The sequence below is a fragment of the Dendropsophus ebraccatus genome, chromosome 5 (genome assembly GCF_027789765.1).
Source record: "Dendropsophus ebraccatus isolate aDenEbr1 chromosome 5, aDenEbr1.pat, whole genome shotgun sequence".
Classification (NCBI taxonomy): Eukaryota; Metazoa; Chordata; class Amphibia; order Anura; family Hylidae; genus Dendropsophus; species Dendropsophus ebraccatus.
The window spans coordinates 14,076,626-14,097,203 of NC_091458.1; the positions used below are offsets into that span (position 1 = coordinate 14,076,626).

The following is a 20,578-nucleotide window of genomic DNA, read 5'->3' on the forward strand; positions in this document are numbered from 1 at the left end:
GTAATATACGCAATGCTGAGAGCATTCTAATAGATGCTCTATGGTATGACTAGCATTCTAATGGAAGTTATACAGGACTCAGAGCATTCTAGTGGAAGCCATGCAATGTAGTTAGCGCTCTAGAGGATGTATTACATACATTTAGGTCTAGATAGAGGGAGGAAGGCCGCTGCCAGACACCTCTGTCCACTCACGACTTCTCTGGTGGCGGCTTATCCTCCCTGGGAATGAAAGAACTGGGCAGCTGAAACAGGTGAACTCCAATACACCAGGTCTTCCATAGTCAGAAGACCCCCATATATATCTGAGGGGTCAGATGATGTTGTGGGCAAAAATCTGGAACACCTGATCCCGGCACACCCTCATCTTGACATTTCTTATGTCACTTTTTGGCATTGTACAATGAACGTCAAACAAAGAGCAGAATGTGGCGAGGAGTAAAGTCCATATAATCCTATGAGTAAAGAGTATTAGGTGCGGCTCACGGCAAGACCGGTCAATAATCGATAAGCCTATAATCACCGCAAAGTATCTGCCTTCGGGAAATTCATGTAATACACATATTCCACTGTAGCTGCCTGGGAGGAATCATGCTGCCTAAGAACCATGTGATTTCCTGTCCGAGTGACCACCATTTCCCTCTATACAATCACAGGAAGTTCAGTAAACCCACATTGATAGCTGATCCTTCATTCTGCTGTCTGCTTGGGGACCTGTACCCCCACAATCACAGATCATTGGGATAGGCCATCAATGCGTATACCCATTAATGTGTATGGACGTCATCCAGCTAAAGCACAGCGCTTCCCTCTATCATTCAGCTAAAGCCCAGCGCTCCGCTCTCTGCTGCCACCTCTGTCCATGTCAGGAACTGTCCAGAGCAGGAGAGGTTTTCTATGGGGATTTTCTGCTGCTCTGGACAGTTCCTGACATGGACAGAGGTGGCAGCAGAGAGCATCGTGTCAGACTGGAGAGAATACACCACTTCCTGCAGGACATACACAGGGCTCCAGATAGCGACCAAAATGGTCGCCAATGCGACTGACATTTTGCAAATGGCGCCCAGATTTATTAATCTGGGCGCCATTTGCGACTGGCCCCGGTGGCGGCACGCTGTCTCTTTAAGTCCGGGCCCCCGGCTGATGCGCGGCTGCCGGGGGTGTCCCGTCCTATCCCCGGCAGCGCGGCGTATCAGTGAGCTGCCTGGGGCCCTGACTTCTGGCACAGGAAGCGCACGTCAGAGACGCTTCCTGTGTCAGAAGTCACAGCCCCGGCGTACAGGGAGCTCACTGATGCGCCGCGCTGCCGGGGATAGGACGGGACAACCCCGGCAGCCGCGCATCAGCTGGGGACAGCGTCCGAAGAAGAAGAGGATCGCCGGGGGAGCGGGTTGTCAGGTGAGTTTGTGTGTTTCTTTTTTTTAAATACTGCTTAGCATAGAGGAAAGGGGGGGGGCATCTATAATGGGGGGAAGAGAAGGGGGGGCATCTATAATGGGGGGAGAAGAGGGGCCATCTTCAAGGGGGGGAGAGGGGGCCATCTATAAGGGGAGGGGGTATCTATAAGGGGGGGAGAAGAGGGGGCATCTATAATGGGGGGGGGGAGGAGGGGGCATCTATAATGGGGGGGAGGAGGGGGCATCTATAATGGGGGTAGAGGGGGTCATCTATAAGGGGAGGGGGTATCTATAAGGGGGGGAGAAGAGGGGGCATCTATAATGGGGGGGGAGGAGGGGGCATCTATAATGGGGGTAGAGGGGGTCATCTATAAGTGTAGGGCAAACTGGCTGCAGACACTGGGAGATAGATATATGCACAATTATTATTATCAGGGCCCCTCAGGTGTCTGTATTGTAGGGGGTCACTTGCATTAGTCACTAGGTGAGAGATATATCTATCTATATACACATCTTGTGGGGGGTCACTATGGCTGCAGTCATAAGTCTAGCTCAGTATGTATAGACTGTTGCAAGCTTTTAAAGGGAACCTGTCACCCCCGGTGACGGGGTGACAGGCTCCCAACCCCCCGTTAGAACCCCCTATACTCACCTCATCGCGCCGGGTCCCGCTTCTGAACATGGTCGGGTCATGGAGATCTCCACCGCTACAGCCCGACGCGCACACTGAGAGATGAGTCCAACACTCATAGAGAATGACGGAGCGCTGGACTCTCCCGTCATTCTCTATGAGCGTTGGACTCATCTCTCAGCGCACGCCGGGCTGCAGCGGCTGAGATCTCCGTGACCCGGCCATCTTCAGAAGCGGGACCTGGCGCGATGAGGTGAGTATAGGGGGTTCTAACGGGGGGTTGGGAGCCTGTCACCCCAGCACGGGGGTCGACAGGTTCCCTTTAAGTTCAAGTTCAGAAGAGTAAGCCTCATTAATAGGCTAGCCAAGTGCAGCTGAAGTACTGAGTCAGACTGTATATGGTTGTCAAGTTGCAAGTTTCCATGTTGAACGTTTTCAAACTAAGAAAAGAAAGGATCTAAAGGAGGAGGAGGCTGCCGTGGCCTCTGCACACAGTAAGTCCCATTTAACATAACATTAATTTTACATGGTTTAAAATGTTGGCGACCAAATATTCTATTTGGCGCCTAAATTTTTCAGGTTAGGAGCCAATGGCTCCCAAGTAAATTTTTTAGTCTGGAGCCCTGATACAGCAGCTGATAAATACTGAAAGACTGGAGATTTTTTTTAAAAAGGAATAATTTACAAATCTATATAACTTTCCAGTTGATAAGAAAGCAGAGTACCCCTTTAATGGAGGCAGACTGTAGGGATAAATCCTATGTTCTATAGATCATCTTCTGCAGTAACGTCCTTACATTAGACCGGACGGGGGATTATGACTGTCTACACCTGATATGTAAGCATGCATAAGTAATGCGCATCCAGGAAACCTGCAGAGACATTATAATGTGATTGACTGACAAACAAACAGGCTCCAAATCATCTGGAAAACTCAATATTTCCATGGCGTATAATATACTGGGTTAAATTATAGAAGATAACGCTTCCTCTGGGTTAGGATGGAGATGAATTTCTGGTGAAGAATGCCCTTTTTTTCCTTGCCCCTATCACAATGGTTCTGTGGGGGAGGGCTTACTGAGCAGCCGGCCCCCTAGCAGCCCCTGTTACACCACTAGCCCCGCCCCTGCTTAGAATCGCTTACTAATTGGGGGTATCATTCTTTTTTGTGGCCACTAACTGGACCTTTTGCAGCATTGGCCTCCAACCAGTGACTCTCCAGTCACTGCACAACTACAACTCCATGCACACTGGGACTTGTAGATGGGTAGGGACTAAAGAAAGATATCTGCCCCCGCTTTACAAAGCGAGGAGAAATATATATTAATCAAAATAAAGTTGGTGAGTTTAACACGTAGGTTTTAATATTATGAGGCTAAAGCAGTGTATGGCATCCAATATGTGGATGGGGGGTGTTAGTGATCACCAAGTCAACTCTTTTAGGACATCACCCAGAATGGGTCCTGATAACACAGTATACCCGCAGTATCGGTCACATAGGCAGCGGTGCACTAAGCTTCACTCCATCCTCTGCTCAGAAGTCTTCCACATTAAATGCTTCCAGCCTGTGGTCACCGATCCGGCCTCAATCTGATCAATGATGACTTCTCAGAGTCCATTAGTGGAAATAGCTGCTGCTAAGTGATCCCATTCATTAGAGCCGAAACCTCCGGACACGGAACGCACAAATCCAAGGCAAAGCCTTATTAACCATTAATGAGCCGGACAAAAGGTGCAACCGCATAAGCAAAAAGCGGTCACCTATTATACATTATCACCCCCTGTAGCAGCTCTACACCCCCGGCAGTCACTGGCACAGTCCGGTCTCTACACCCCCTGCAGTCACTGGCGCAGTCCGGTCTCTACACCCCCTGCAGTCACTGGCGCAGTCCGGTCTCTGCACCCCCTGCAGTCACTGGCGCAGTCCGGTCCCTGCACCCCCTGCAGTCACTGGCGCAGTCCGGTCCCTGCACCCCCTGCAGTCACTGGCGCAGTCCGGTCCCTACACCCCCTGCAGTCACTGGCGCAGTCCGGTCTCTACACCCCCTGCAGTCACTGGCGCAGTCCGGTCTCTACACCCCCTTGCAGTCACTGGCGCAGTCCGGTCTCTACACCCCCTGCAGTCACTGGCGCAGTCCGGTCTCTACACCCCCTGCAGTCACTGGCGCAGTCCGGTCTCTACACCCCCTGCAGTCACTGGCGCAGTCCGGTCTCTACACCCCCTGCAGTCACTGGCGCAGTCCGGTCTCTACACCCCCTGCAGTCACTGGCGCAGTCCGGTCTCTACACCCCCTGCAGTCACTGGCGCAGTCCGGTCTCTACACCCCCTGCAGTCACTGGCGCAGTCCGGTCTCTACACCCCCTGCAGTCACTGGCGCAGTCCGGTCTCTACACCCCCTGCAGTCACTGGCGCAGTCCGGTCTCTACACCCCCTGCAGTCACTGGCGCAGTCCGGTCTCTACACCCCCTGCAGTCACTGGCGCAGTCCGGTCTCTACACCCCCTGCAGTCACTGGCGCAGTCCGGTCTCTACACCCCCTGCAGTCACTGGCGCAGTCCGGTCTCTACACCCCCTGCAGTCACTGGCGCAGTCCGGTCTCTACACCCCCTGCAGTCACTGGCGCAGTCCGGTCTCTACACCCCCTGCAGTCACTGGCGCAGTCCGGTCTCTACACCCCCTGCAGTCACTGGCGCAGTCCGGTCTCTACACCCCCTGCAGTCACTGGCGCAGTCCGGTCTCTACACCCCCTGCAGTCACTGGCGCAGTCCGGTCTCTACACCCCCTGCAGTCACTGGCGCAGTCCGGTCTCTACACCCCCTGCAGTCACTGGCGCAGTCCGGTCTCTACACCCCCTGCAGTCACTGGCGCAGTCCGGTCTCTACACCCCCTGCAGTCACTGGCGCAGTCCGGTCTCTACACCCCCTGCAGTCACTGGCGCAGTCCGGTCTCTACACCCCCTGCAGTCACTGGCGCAGTCCGGTCTCTACACCCCCTGCAGTCACTGGCGCAGTCCGGTCTCTACACCCCCTGCAGTCACTGGCGCAGTCCGGTCTCTACACCCCCTGCAGTCACTGGCGCAGTCCGGTCTCTACACCCCCTGCAGTCACTGGCGCAGTCCGGTCTCTACACCCCCTGCAGTCACTGGCGCAGTCCGGTCTCTACACCCCCTGCAGTCACTGGCGCAGTCCGGTCTCTACACCCCCTGCAGTCACTGGCGCAGTCCGGTCTCTACACCCCCTGCAGTCACTGGCGCAGTCCGGTCTCTACACCCCCTGCAGTCACTGGCGCAGTCCGGTCTCTACACCCCCTGCAGTCACTGGCGCAGTCCGGTCTCTACACCCCCTGCAGTCACTGGCGCAGTCCGGTCTCTACACCCCCTGCAGTCACTGGCGCAGTCCGGTCTCTACACCCCCTGCAGTCACTGGCGCAGTCCGGTCTCTACACCCCCTGCAGTCACTGGCGCAGTCCGGTCTCTACACCCCCTGCAGTCACTGGCGCAGTCCGGTCTCTACACCCCCTGCAGTCACTGGCGCAGTCCGGTCTCTACACCCCCTGCAGTCACTGGCGCAGTCCGGTCTCTACACCCCCTGCAGTCACTGGCGCAGTCCGGTCTCTACACCCCCTGCAGTCACTGGCGCAGTCCGGTCTCTACACCCCCTGCAGTCACTGGCGCAGTCCGGTCTCTACACCCCCTGCAGTCACTGGCGCAGTCCGGTCTCTACACCCCCTGCAGTCACTGGCGCAGTCCGGTCTCTACACCCCCTGCAGTCACTGGCGCAGTCCGGTCTCTACACCCCCTGCAGTCACTGGCGCAGTCCGGTCTCTACACCCCCTGCAGTCACTGGCGCAGTCCGGTCTCTACACCCCCTGCAGTCACTGGCGCAGTCCGGTCTCTACACCCCCTGCAGTCACTGGCGCAGTCCGGTCTCTACACCCCCTGCAGTCACTGGCGCAGTCCGGTCTCTACACCCCCTGCAGTCACTGGCACAGTCCGGTCTCTACACCCCCTGCAGTCACTGGCACAGTCTGGTCTCTACACCCCTTGGAGTCAATGGTAAAGTCTATATTTTTTATAAAGGACAATGAACCCCAATACTCTGGATAGCTGACAAATTCTCCAGTAAACCCCTTCAAGATGAGCTTGTGGTCATAATCCTCCATAACAGTCAGCATTACCCTCTATCTAGCAGTTGTTGCATAGGCTCTACTATAGCTGTATATGAGAAGTCCTGATTATCTATCCAACCTTTCTGCTATTATTGATCACAAGTGATTGTTGCCACAATATTTCCACTCATCTACAGATCGTGATATTTCTATCATGATCAGCTGAACGAAGCAGTAGAAGCCCTACGTATTGTGGGTGGTGTTGCCCTTTAAAACAATCAGGGACAGTGGGGCGGTGTCCCTGAGAACCAAATGATCTGAAGCAAAGACTCCGCTATGCAAAGTACTAGTTCTGTACAGATCTTACTATCCAATATTTCTATTCACGGTCAGCGAGATCTAGTGAAAAGTGAGCAAGTCAGAAAGCTGCAGAACATTTCATTGTATGGTGATATATATATATATATATATATATATATATATATATATATATATATATATATATATATATACACACACACTCTAGGAAGGGCCGGCACCCAGCTTCCCCAGATTCAGAAAGAACACAAAGGTATTCACTGCAGAATCTTATATCTGGGGGGGCTGGCACAAAGAGTAACTATGAGATATATAGGATGGACCTGTCCCATTCCCCCGAGGTTGAGTTATTTTTGCATTTTCTGGCAGTCTTATGATCTATATTCTTCTATATACATCATACACTACAGAAGAGGAAGCTGCGGTGATTGGGGCTCCACCTCATTGTGATCGTCATGAGACTCTTCCTGATCCTGACAGCTCTATATTGTTATATTGTGAGTATATACACAGAGCCCTGACCTACTTCCATGTACTTACATCACTCAGGACGCCCTGCACACTCTCTAGGGGATAAAATTTATATTTTTTTATATATATATATATATATATATATATATATATATATATATATATATATATATATATACATACACACACTCACCGGCCACTTTATTAGGTACACCATGCTAGTAACGGGTTGGACCCCCTTTTGCCTTCAGAACTGCCTCAATTCTTCGTGGCATAGATACAACAAGGTGCTGGAAGCTTCCTCAGAGATTTTGGTCCATATTGACATGATGGCATCACACAGTTGCCGCAGATTTGTCGGCTGCACATCCATGATGCCAATCTCTCGTTCCACCACATCCCAAAGATGCGCTCTATTGGATTGAGATCTGGTGACTGTGGAGGCCATTTGAGTACAGTGACCTCATTGTCATGTTCAAGAAACCAGTCTGAGATGATTCTAGCTTTATGACATGGCGCATTATCCTGCTGAAAGTAGCCATCAGATGTTGGGTACATTGTGGTCATAAAGGGATGGACATGGTCAGCAACAATACTCAGGTAGGCTGTGGCGTTGCAACGATGCTCAATTGGTACCAAGGGGCCCAAAGAGTGCCAAGATATTCCTCACACCATGACACCACCACCACCAGCCTGAACCGTTGATACAAGGCAGGATGGATCCATGCTTTCATGTTGTTGACGCCAAATTCTGACCCTACCATCCGAATGTCGCAGCAGAAATCGAGACTCATCATACCAGGCAACGTTTTTACAATTTTCTACTGTCCAATTTCGATGAGCTTGTGCAAATTGTAGCCTCAGTTTCCTGTTCTTAGCTGAGCGGAGTGGCACCCGGTGTGGTCTTCTGCTGCTGTAGCCCATACTGTGTACTGTGCGCTCAGAGATGCTCTTCTGCCTACCTTGGTTGTAACGGTTGGCTATTTGAGTCACTGTTGCCTTTCTATCAGCTCGAACCAGTCTGCCCATTCTCCTCTGACCTCTGGCATCAACAAGGCATTTCCGCCCACAGAACTGCCGCTCACTGGATGTTTTTTCTTTTTCGGACCATTCTCTGTAAACCCTAGAGATGGTTGTGCGTTAAAATCCCAGTAGATCAGCAGTTTCTGAAATACTCAGACCAGCCCTTCTGGCACCAACAACCATGCCACGTTCAAAGGCACTCAAATCACCTTTCTTCCCCATACTGATGCTCGGTTTGAACTGCAGGAGATTGTCTTGACCATGTCTACATGCCTAATGGTGCGTTTACACAGAGAGATTTATCTGACAGATTTTTGAAGCCAAAGCCAGGAACAGACTATAAACAGGGTGCAGGTCATAAAGGAAAGACTGAGATTCCCTGTCTTTTCAAGTCCATTCCTGACTTTGGCTTCCAAAATTGGTCAGATAAATCTGCCTGTGTAAACGCACCATAAATGCACTGAGTTGCCGCCATGTGATTGGCTGATTAGAAATTAAGTGGTAACGTGCAGTTGGACAGGTGTACCTAATAAAGTGGCCGGTGAGTGTATATGTGTGTATATATATATATATATATATATATATATATATATATATATATATATATATATATATATATATATTATATATAATATAACTTTACATATAACAGTCCCCAGCTGGTGGGATGTGGTTCTCAGATCTATATTCATACAGCACAGGAGCAATGACCCCCCCCCCCCTCCCAAGTGATGACATCATAGGATATTTATAATGGTGACATCAGAGGTGATAACTGTATAGAAAGCAGAATTACTGTATAATAAACAGTTCTTTAAGATTCTTCAATTCTTCAAGATGTCGGGGAATAGGATTATACTTGTTTACATCCCCAGGGCAAAAACTGCTACAGATACTGCTTGGTGTAGACAATGCTCTGTGAGCTCTACAGCCTGGACCCCTGACTGATACATTGTACATAGCTAGTCCTGCTCTCAGCTGTATCCAGTGTAGACAATGCTCTGTGAGCTCTACAGCCTGGACCCCAGACTGATACATTGTACATAACTAGTCCTGCTCTCAGCTGTATACAGTGTAGACAATGCTCTGTGAGCTCTACAGCCTGGATTTCTGACCGATACATTGTACATAGCTAGTCCTATTCTTCGAATTGTGAGTTCAGCTCGGAAGGCGAGTGGAGTAGAGGACGTAATGGTGCTCAGGATAGTCCGAGGTTTCTCAGCATTATAATTTGGCGTCAGATCCCCTGGCGGAGAACGGACAGTGACTTTACACAAAGGGAGGGACGTTACAATGTTCTCATATAGACCAACAATGTGCGGATTAGATACACAAAGCAGCCGGAGCTTCGTACACAACACACAATGAATGTTTGCTCTGAGGGCCGGGCCCTGTACCAAAAACCTATTAATACAGAAGTATGGCTGCTCTTCTTAAGAATGGTAAAAGACAGATGAGGAAGAGAGTAGGGGGATACAATGAGAGTGTATCTATAATGTATCACCAACGTATCCAACCTCCACTTGAAGCAGGGATGAGGAATCTTCGGTTCTCCAGCTGTTGTTAAACTAAGATTCCCATCATGCCTGGACAGCCAAAGCAAAGTTTTACAACAACTAGAGGGCCGAAGGTTACTTATCCCTGCACTGAATTGGCAGCATCTGGGAAAGCTGGGTGACAACAATATGGCCACCCTTATGTCTTAAAGGGATGAACAACACTTATCTATTATTCCATGTCTCACCAGGTTACGTATGGTCACCACCACGGACCCACCTACCATCCCCAATATCAGTGTGCGGCCGCGTCCGGATGACATATGACACAGATGTTGTTGGAGATTATCATGAGGAAACTGCCGCTTGTTATAAAAGCTGCTGTAACGTAATAACCACCGGCTGTCATAGAAACAGCTGTAAGGAGGAGCGATGGCCGTCTGCGATCAGGGGTCTGTGGTATACCATTTTCTTAGAATGACACCCCACCCATCCCTCAAAGACACAGACGGAGAGAGACATCATGGCCTCCTCATGTCCATGAGGCCTCATCAAGGCGGCAACACCTGACACTATGCACCATGATGTCACAGGTGCTAGGCCTGAGGCTGCACCACTGGGAGTTTGATGACAACATATTCCCTTCTGAGTCCTGACAGGTACAGTGTTGTCATGGAAACCACGTATGACTCCAATCATTCCCCGCTAGGCCAAGTCTGATGTCAGTGGTGCAGCCTCAGGCCTCTGGATCTGTAATGTCTCAAGCTATTACACAAAGGATATAAATATAAAAGGCATATATAATACTTTACTCTTAAAAAGCTGACCAAATAACATTACAGGCCCAAAGCCTGAGGCTGCAGTACTGAGAGATTCTGACAACATTCCCCATTCTGATTTCTGGCAGCTACAGTGTGGTCATGGTGACCATGTAGGGGTCCAAATCCCCATTTACTCTTACACTTCTGAAGCCAGGCAGGGTATAGAGCTGGGGTAGGGAACCTTGGCTCTCCAGCTGTTGCAAAACTACAACTCCCATCATGCCTGGGCAGCCAAAGCTCTAGCTTCAGCTGTCCAGGCATGATGGGAGATGTAGTTTTGAAATATCTGAACAGCCAAGGCTTCCTACCCCTGGTGTAGAGACTGATATCAGTAGTGCAGCCTCAGGCTTTGGGGCCTGTAACTTCAAGATATTAAGATATAGTTTTTCACCTTTTTCATGTACTGTAAGTTGTTTTTCTCCTGGTGCGTCGGCTGTGGATCCCATTACACGTCTATGGGATATGATATCTGAACCCTCGGTTTATAGGTTATGAATGACAACCCCACATTTGGCCCCAAGGACTCTTGGAAGACACATAGGCCAGGACCCCTGCTCAGTCACTTCCCTATAGATCTGTACTGGGGTGGGCTTACTGCTACTCTACTAACATGAGACACAGCAGAGCAGAGTTTGTCATTTGGCTCAACTCATCTCAATCTGACACAGTGTGGGGTGGAGACAGTGTACCCCGCCCGGTGGCTCTCCAGAAGTTAGACAACTACAACTCCCATCATGCCTTTTGCAACAGAGATGGGGAACGTATGCAAAACTACAATTCCCATCATGCCTGGACAGCCAAAGCTAAAGCTCTGTGTGTGATATATAGTTATAACAGTTCAGGAATGGAGGCTGGTGTTTACTTAATCTCTTAACCCTTGTGAAGCCCTGAAAAATGGGGTCCATGTAAGGAAAGAGTCTGCTCTTAATATAAGGGAGTCCTCTTCCCTGTGTTATGCAGTGCTCTGTATCTATTATATAGTTATTACAGAACAGGCACAGGAAATCTTATCTAATAGTTTAACCCTTGCAGAGAGAAGGAGCCTTGAAGTGTGATCCCTGTTGATGGATCTTGTAGGGGGGGGGGGGGGGGGTGCTGTTTATTACATTGCCCCCTAGTCACCACTTTTTTATTATAACATGCAGAGCTCGGAGTCTATTATACTGTTATTACAGGTCAGGCACGGAATATATCCTGAATCCCTGCAGAATGATTACTGTACTTACAGAAAGAAGTCCGCTCTTTATTGAAGCCCCCTACCTCTAACTCTATGATAACATCCAGAGCTCGGTGTCTGATATATAGTTATTACAGTTCAGGAATGGAGACTGGTGTTTAGTTAATCTATTAACCCTTGCAGAGCCAAGGATCTCTGCAGAATGATGACTGTGCTGGGCCATGTAGACGGGCTGCTTTTTATTAGACCCCCTCTCCCCCATGTTATAATATTCAGAGACTATTATACAGTTTGGAAATTTACAGAACATATTAACCCAAGTAGCTGCAGCATAATAATCGCTAGTCTGGAGTCATAGAGGAAAGCTCTGCTTTATAATAATGCCCCGTCTTCATTTAATAATATCCAGCGTTCACTGTCTATTATATAGTTATTACAGTTCAGGTATGTGGTTTACTTTCTGAATTAACGCTCTGAAAACCAGGGAGCCCAGTATAACACCCAGGAAGGGGGTCTACCCTCTAACACCCCCCCCCCCCCCCCCCCAAGTCCTACTTACATCATCTAATAATATCTAGCTCTCAGTAGCCTATTATATGGTTATTACAGTCCAGACATGAAGACTGATATTTACAGATTAACCCTTAGAAAGCCAAGAAGTCCTCCCTAAGGATTCCTGTATATGATTCTTACTGGAAGGGGGTCTGGTCTTTATTAGCGCCCCCCCCCCTACCCCCTCCTGTAGTATAATATACACAGCACTATATATTATACAGTTATTACAGTCTAGACACAGAGACTGCTATTTACTCAACAGATTAACCCTTTGAAAACCAAGCAGCCCTGCCTAAGGATCGATGTATTGGAATTTACCCAACAATAGCCTCCTTCTTGTAAGATCCCAGTCCTGTGATCACTCTGCAGGACCGCCAGGATCACTAAGGGTTAATCCAGGACGCCTCCCCCTGCCTGTTCTGTAATAACTTTATAATAAACAGGCAGCTCTGGTTACTTTCACAGAGGAGGGGGTAGGGGGCTCTAACAAACAAACAGCCCCTCCTTCAAGGCTCAACTGTAGTGATCATTGTGCAGGGCGCCCTGGCTCTACAAGGGTTAATAGCGAGTAAATACCAGTCTGTAATAGCTATATAATGGCCTCAGAGACCTGGATAAGCAAAGTGAGGGAGAAGTCCCTGTCTCTAAGCCTCCAGCCCAGTGATCATTCAGCAGGGATTCCCAGCTCCACAAGGGTTAATCCAGGACACGTCCTGTGCCCAATCTATAATAACTTTATAATAGAGAGATGTGAATACCTCCAACCCCCTACTTTATAGCTGATACTATAACGGAGGAGGGGGGGTAGGGGGACTCCAACACACAACAGCCCAACTACAGTGATCATTGTGCAGAGCTCTCCGGCTCTACAAGGGTTAACAGCAAGTAAATATCAGTCTGTAATAACTATATAATAGACAGTGAGCTCTGGATACTATCACAGAGGAGGGGGTATGGGGGGTCTGACAAACAAACAGCCCCTCCTACATGACCCTATTACAGTAATCATGGTGCCGGGCTCTATAAGGGTTAAGTAAATACCAGTCTGTAATAACCATATAATAGCCTCATTATATATAGTATATCCATATAATAGCCTTATAACAGAAGACAGGGGTAGCAGGACCCTCCCGCAAGACCCCAGTTCTGTGATCATTCTGCAGGGCTTCCTGGATCTATAATGTAAATAGCCTGTTTTGTAATAACATTATAATAGTCTGAGCCCTGCACATTATATGGGGTACAGAGCAGACCCCTCCTGCTCATCCTGCCCGGCTCCCAGGTGATTGAAGGGTTAATGTAAGACATTTCCCATGCCTGGTCTGTAGGGGATAGCAGACCTCTCCTACTACTACAAGTAAATACCAGTCTGTAATAACCATATAATAGCCTCAGAGACTGTAATAACAGTATAATAGTGTATGAGCCCTGTACATTATAAGGGTAGAGAGCAGCCCCCTCCTGCACTGTAATAACAGTATAATAGTGTATGAGCCCTGTACATTATAAGGGTACACAGCAGCCCCCTCCTGCACTGTAATAACAGTATAATAGTGTATGAGCCCTGTACATTATAAGGGGTACAGAGCAGCCCCCTCCTGCACTGTAATAACAGTATAATAGTGTATGAGCCCTGTACATTATAAGGGTACACAGCAGCCCCCTCCTGCACTGTAATAACAGTATAATAGTGTATGAGCCCTGTACATTATAAGGGTACAGAGCACTCCTGCACTGTAATAACAGTATAATAGTGTATGAGCCCTGTACATTATAAGGGTAGAGAGCAGCCCCCTCCTGCTCTGTAATAACAGTATAATAGTGTATGAGCCCTGTACATTATAAGGGTACACAGCAGCCCCCTCCTGCACTGTAATAACAGTATAATAGTGTATGAGCCCTGTACATTATAAGGGTACACAGCAGCCCCCTCCTGCACTGTAATAACAGTATAATAGTGTATGAGCCCTGTACATTATAAGGGTAGAGAGCAGCCCCCTCCTGCACTGTAATAACAGTATAATAGTGTATGAGCCCTGTACATTATAAGGGGTAGAGAGCAGCCCCCTCCTGCACTGTAATAACAGTATAATAGTGTATGAGCCCTGTACATTATAAGGGTACACAGCAGCCCCCTCCTGCACTGCAATAACAGTATAATAGTGTATGAGCCCTGTACATTATAAGGGTACACAGCAGCCCCCTCCTGCACTGTAATAACAGTATAATAGTGTATGAGCCCTGTACATTATAAGGGTACACAGCAGCCCCCTCCTGCACTGTAATAACAGTATAATAGTGTATGAGCCCTGTACATTATAAGGGTAGAGAGCAGCCCCCTCCTGCCCTGTAATAACAGTATAATAGTGTATGAGCCCTGTACATTATAAGGGTACACAGCAGCCCCCTCCTGCACTGTAATAACAGTATAATAGTGTATGAGCCCTGTACATTATAAGGGTACAGAGCAGCCCCCTCCTGCACTGTAATAACAGTATAATAGTGTATGAGCCCTGTACATTATAAGGGTACAGAGCAGCCCCCTCCTGCCCTGTAATAACAGTATAATAGTGTATGAGCCCTGTACATTATAAGGGTACACAGCAGCCCCCTCCTGCACTGTAATAACAGTATAATAGTGTATGAGCCCTGTACATTATAAGGGTACAGAGCAGCCCCCTCCTTCCCTGTAATAACAGTATAATAGTGTATGAGCCCTGTACATTATAAGGGTAGAGAGCAGCCCCCTCCTGCCCTGTAATAACAGTATAATAGTGTATGAGCCCTGTACATTATAAGGGTACACAGCAGCCCCCTCCTGCCCTGTAATAACAGTATAATAGTGTATGAGCCCTGTACATTATAAGGGTACACAGCAGCCCCCTCCTGCACTGTAATAACAGTATAATAGTGTATGAGCCCTGTACATTATAAGGGTACAGAGCAGCCCCCTCCTGCCCTGTAATAACAGTATAATAGTGTATGAGCCCTGTACATTATAAGGGTACACAGCAGCCCCCTCCTGCACGAGCAGACTGCAGGCTCCCCGGCTATCCAGGGGTTAATCCAGGTCAGCCCCGTGCCTGTTGTGTAATAGCCGTCTCTCCCGCCCGGCCGCCGGTGCTCACCTGTCCCCGGGGATGAGGCGCCGGGTACCGTCTCCGGGAGATGCCAATCACCGCAGCTGCAGCGCACGCTACTAACTCTACCAGGGGGCGGAGCCTGTGGCTACAGGGGAGGGGAGGGCGTGGCCGCCGCCGAGCATTATGGGAGATGTAGTGTCTGTGCGATCCTGACGAGTTCCCGGCTGTAACTTATCCCGTATTACAGACGCTATAATGGATAAAGCGATGGAAGTATATACGGTATTATCAATTAGCTGTCTATGAGGATTCTGCACTGTATAAGACTATAAGATTCAGCGCTGTGTAATATACTGGAGACATCACCTGCTGCTGGGCATGATGGGAGTTGTAGTTATACCTGGAGGGACGCAGGTTGGGAGCATTGGAATACACCATGGATTTTTGTACCAATAATTATTATTAAAAACAGTGCAGTGTATCTAATAAATATATATATATATATATATATATATATATATATATATATATATATATATATATATAGATATATATATATCCCAGACCAGAAGATCCCTACACTAATACAGACCCCAGACCAGACCCCTAAACTAATACAGACCCCAGCCCAGACCCCTAAACTAATACAGACCCCAGACCAGACCCCTAAACTAATACAGACCCCAGACCAGACCCCTAAACCAATACAGACCCCAGACCAGACCCCCAAAGTAATACAGACCCCAGACCAGTGCCCTAAACTAATACAGACCCCAGACCAGACCCCTAAACTAATACAGACCCCAGACCAGACCCCTAAACTAATACAGACCCCAGACCAGACCCCTAATCTAATACAGACCCCAGACCAGACCCCTAAACTAATACAGACCCCAGACCAGACCCCTAAACTAATACAGACCTCGGACCAGACCCCTAAACTAATACAGACCCTAAACCCGACCCCTAAACTAATACAGACCCTAAACCCGACCCCTAAACTAATACAGACCCCAGACCAGACCCCTAAACTAATAGAGACCCCAGACCAGACCCCTAATCTAATAGAGACCCCAGACCAGACCCCTAATCTAATAGAGACCCCAGACCAGACCCCTATACTAATACAGACCCCAGACCTGACCCCTAAACTAATACAGACCCCAGACCAGACCCCTAATTTAATAGACATCAGACCAGACCCCTAAACTAATACAGACCCCAGACCAGACCCCGTAACTAATACAGACCCCAGACCAGACCCCTAAACTATTACAGACCCTAGATCATACCCCTAAACTAATACAGACCCCAGACCAGACCCCTAAACTAATACAGACCCCAGACCAGACTCCTAAACTAATACAGACCCCAGACCAGACCCCTAAACGAATACAGACCCCAGACCAGACCCCTAAAATACAGACCCCAGACCAGACCACTACACTAATACAGACCCCAGACCAGACCCCTAAACTAATACAGACCCCAGACCAGACCCCTAAACTAATACAGACCCCAGACCAGACCCCTAATCTAATACAGACCCCAGACCAGACCCCTAATTTAATAGAGACCCCAGACCAGACCCCTAATCTAATAGAGACCCCAGACCTGACCCCTAAACTAATACAGACCCCAGACCAGACCCCTAATTTAATAGACATCAGACCAGACCCCTAAACTAATACAGACCCCAGACCAGACCCCGTAACTAATACAGACCCCAGACCAGACCCCTAAACTATTACAGACCCCTACACTAATACAGACCCCAGACCAGACCCCTAAACTAATACAGACCCCAGACCAGACTCCTAAACTAATACAGACCCCAGACCAGACCCCTAAACTAATACAGACACCAGACCAGACCCCTAAACTAATACAGGCCCCAGACCAGACCCCTAAACTACAGACCCCAGACCAGACCACTACACTAATACAGACCCCAGACCAGACCCCTAAACTAATACAGACCCCAGACCAGACCCCTAAACTAATACAGACCCCAGACCAGACCCCTAAACTAAATGAACAGTCCTTACATGAATGATCACTCTCTAGGGTCCTGATGTGGGTACTGTATATGAATATGTGTATATATGCTGGATACTGTATATGTGTATATATGATTTCAGCCACATCTATGGTTTGTGGGATGTTGGGTGAGAACAGTCACACAGCTGTATACAGCTTCTCAGGGCGTCACACTCACACTGTAGCAGAAGAGTATATAACACTTGTCATCTCTCTTATATACTGAGTGCTGTGTCCCCCTATATATACTCATCTCTCCCATATACTGGGTGCTGTGTCCCCTATATATACTCATCTCTCCCATATACTGGATGCTGTGTCCCCTATATATACTCATCTCTCCCATATACTGGATGCTGGGTCCCCTATATATACTCATCTCTCCCATATACTGGATGCTGGGTCCCCTATATATACTCATCTCTCCCATATACTGGGTGCTGTGTCCCCTATATATACTCATCTCTCCCATATACTGGATGCTGGGTCCCCTATATATACTCATCTCTCCCATATACTGAGTGCTGGGTCCCCTATATATACTCATCTCTCCCATATACTGGATGCTGGGTCCCCTATATATACTCATCTCTCCCATATACTGGATGCTGGGTCCCCTATATATACTCATCTCTCCCATATACTGGATGCTGGGTCCCCTATATATACTCATCTCTCCCATATACTGGATGCGGTGTCCCCTATATATACTCATCTCTCCCATATACTGGATGCTGGGTCCCCTATATATACTCATCTCTCCCATATACTGGATGCTGTGTCCCCTATATATACTCATCTCTCCCATATACTGGATGCTGGGTCCCCTATATATACTCATCTCTCCCATATACTGGGTGCTGTGTCCCCTATATATACTCATCTCTCCTATATACTGGATGCTGGGTCCCCTATATATACTCATCTCTCCCATATACTGGATGCTGGGTCCCCTATATATACTCATCTCTCCCATATACTGGATGCTGGGTCCCCTATATATACTCATCTCTCCCATATACTGGGTGCTGTGTCCCCTATATATACTCATCTCTCCCATATACTGGGTGCTGTGTCCCCTATATATACTCATCTCTCCCATATACTGGATGCTGGGTCCCCTATATATATACTCATCTCTCCCATATACTGGATGCGGTGTCCCATATATATACTCATCTCTCCCATATACTGGATGCTGGGTCCCCTATATATACTCATCTCTCCCATATACTGGATGCGGTGTCCCCTATATATACTAATCTCTCCCATATACTGGGTGCTGTGTCCCCTATATATACTCATCTCTCCCATATACTGGATGCTGGGTCCCCTATATATATACTCATCTCTCCCATATACTGGATGCGGTGTCCCATATATATACTCATCTCTCCCATATACTGGATGCTGGGTCCCCTATATATACTCATCTCTCCCATATACTGGATGCGGTGTCCCCTATATATACTAATCTCTCCCATATACTGGATGCTGGGTCCCCTATATATACTCATCTCTCCCATATACTGGATGCGGTGTCCCCTATATATACTAATCTCTCCCATATACTGGATGCTGGGTCCCCTATGTATACTCATCTCTCCCATATACTGGATGCTGGGTCCCCTATATATACTCATCTCTCCCATATACTGGATGCTGGGTCCCCTATATATACTCATCTCTCCCATATACTGGATGCGGTGTCCCCTATATATACTCATCTCTCCCATATACTGGATGCTGGGTCCCCTATATATACTCATCTCTCCCATATTCTGGATGCTGGGTCCCCTATATATACTAATCTCTCCCATATACTGGATGCTGGGTCCCCTATATATACTCATCTCTCCCATATACTGGATGCGGTGTCCCCTATATATACTCATCTCTCCCATATACTGGATGCTGGGTCCCCTATATATACTCATCTCTCCCATATACTGGATGCTGGGTCCCCTATATATACTCATCTCTCCCATATACTGGATGCTGGGTCCCCTATATATACTCATCTTTCCCATATACTGGGTGCTGTGTCCCCTATATATACTCATCTCTCCCATATACTGGATGCTGTGTCCCCTATATATACTCATCTCTCCCATATACTGGATGCTGGGTCCCCTATATATACTCATCTCTGGGTATGGTCTGCTCTGGGGTCTGTATGGATTTAGATGGTGTTGTATATTGTCTGTACTGGGCTCTGTATGTTGTTAGAGCAGGGATGGGGAACCTTTTTCCTGGCGAGGGCCATAAGGCATATAGACAAATATAAAACCATTTGAGGGCCGTACACTACACGGCCGCCGCACTCCATTTCATACTGTGTGCAGGAGTTGTGTAATGTGGATTAACAGCAGGGAGTGTCAGCATATAGGAGCCAGTAGTGTCACATAGCGGCCGTCCCCGAGCGATGATGCTACCAGGGAGGTGTGAGTAAGGAAGAGTTTTTTTCCACCCCCATGACTAGTTAACATCTGAGGACCACCCTTATGACTAGTTAGCAGCTGAGGACCGCCCCCAAGACTAGTTAGCAGCTGAGGACCGCCCCCAAGACTAGTTAGCAGCTGAGGACCGCCCCCAAGACTAGTTAGCAGCTGGGGACCGCCTCCATGACTAGTTAGCAGCTGAGGACCGCCCCCAAGACTAGTTAGCAGCTGAGGACCGCCCCCAAGACTAGTTAGCAGCTGAGGACCGCCCCCAAGACTAGTTAGCAGCTGAGGACCGCCTCCATGACTAGTTAGCAGCTGAGGACCGCCCCCAAGACTAGTTAGCAGCTGAGGACCGCCCCCAAGACTAGTTAGCAGCTGAGGACCGCCCCCATGACTAGTTGGGTAAGATTTACAAAGTACATTTTCAGGCCATATAAGTAACGCTCATAGTGAGTACTTATACGGCTGAAAACCTTACTAGAGGCCATACAGGAACATATGTATAGCTGCGGGGGCAAGTTCTTAGTTAGTAGTTCCCTTTTACGTGTGCAATTTGCACCACAAATGCAGATGCTGTCATATTGCCCCCTCAATATAACTGCCCCCTGGTGTGGTCACTTTATATTCATAGCTTCATAAGTATAAGGACATTTGTACTGTACAGTATATTGTAGCGCGGTGGCAAAGAACCAGTGGAGAAATCACATCCCGCGCCTTCCCTCTGGTCTTCTCTTGTTTGCTCATTGAAGCGCAGACAAATCTTCATATTGTTGTAAGAGGCCTTTTTTTTTTCTTTTCAATTCTTTAAAAAAGAAAAAAAACTTTAAAAAAACTGAGAAAGCTGAGAAGCCTTATAGTGTGTTGCTGCCCTCTTGTGGTGATAACCGTGTATTACAGCTAAACACAACCTTATAAAACCCTCAAACGAAAATAAACATCTTAACAACAAAACAAACTAAAAAAAGGAAAACAAATAAACCAAAACAAACAAACAAAACAGAAAAAGTAAAAGACAC

General features: G+C 48.1%; 1 protein-coding gene across 1 annotated transcript in view; it reads right to left on the reverse strand.

Annotated features, from left to right (window-relative positions):
- Positions 1 to 15,200, reverse strand: part of CAPN5 (calpain 5) — a 50,502-nt gene extending 35,302 nt beyond the window's left edge. Inside the window, exon 1 of the mRNA XM_069969539.1 lies at positions 15,124 to 15,200. The gene's annotated coding sequence lies outside the window, so the exon portion shown is untranslated. The remainder of the gene's footprint in view (positions 1 to 15,123) is intronic.
- Between the last annotated feature and the right edge of the window lie 5,378 nt (positions 15,201 to 20,578).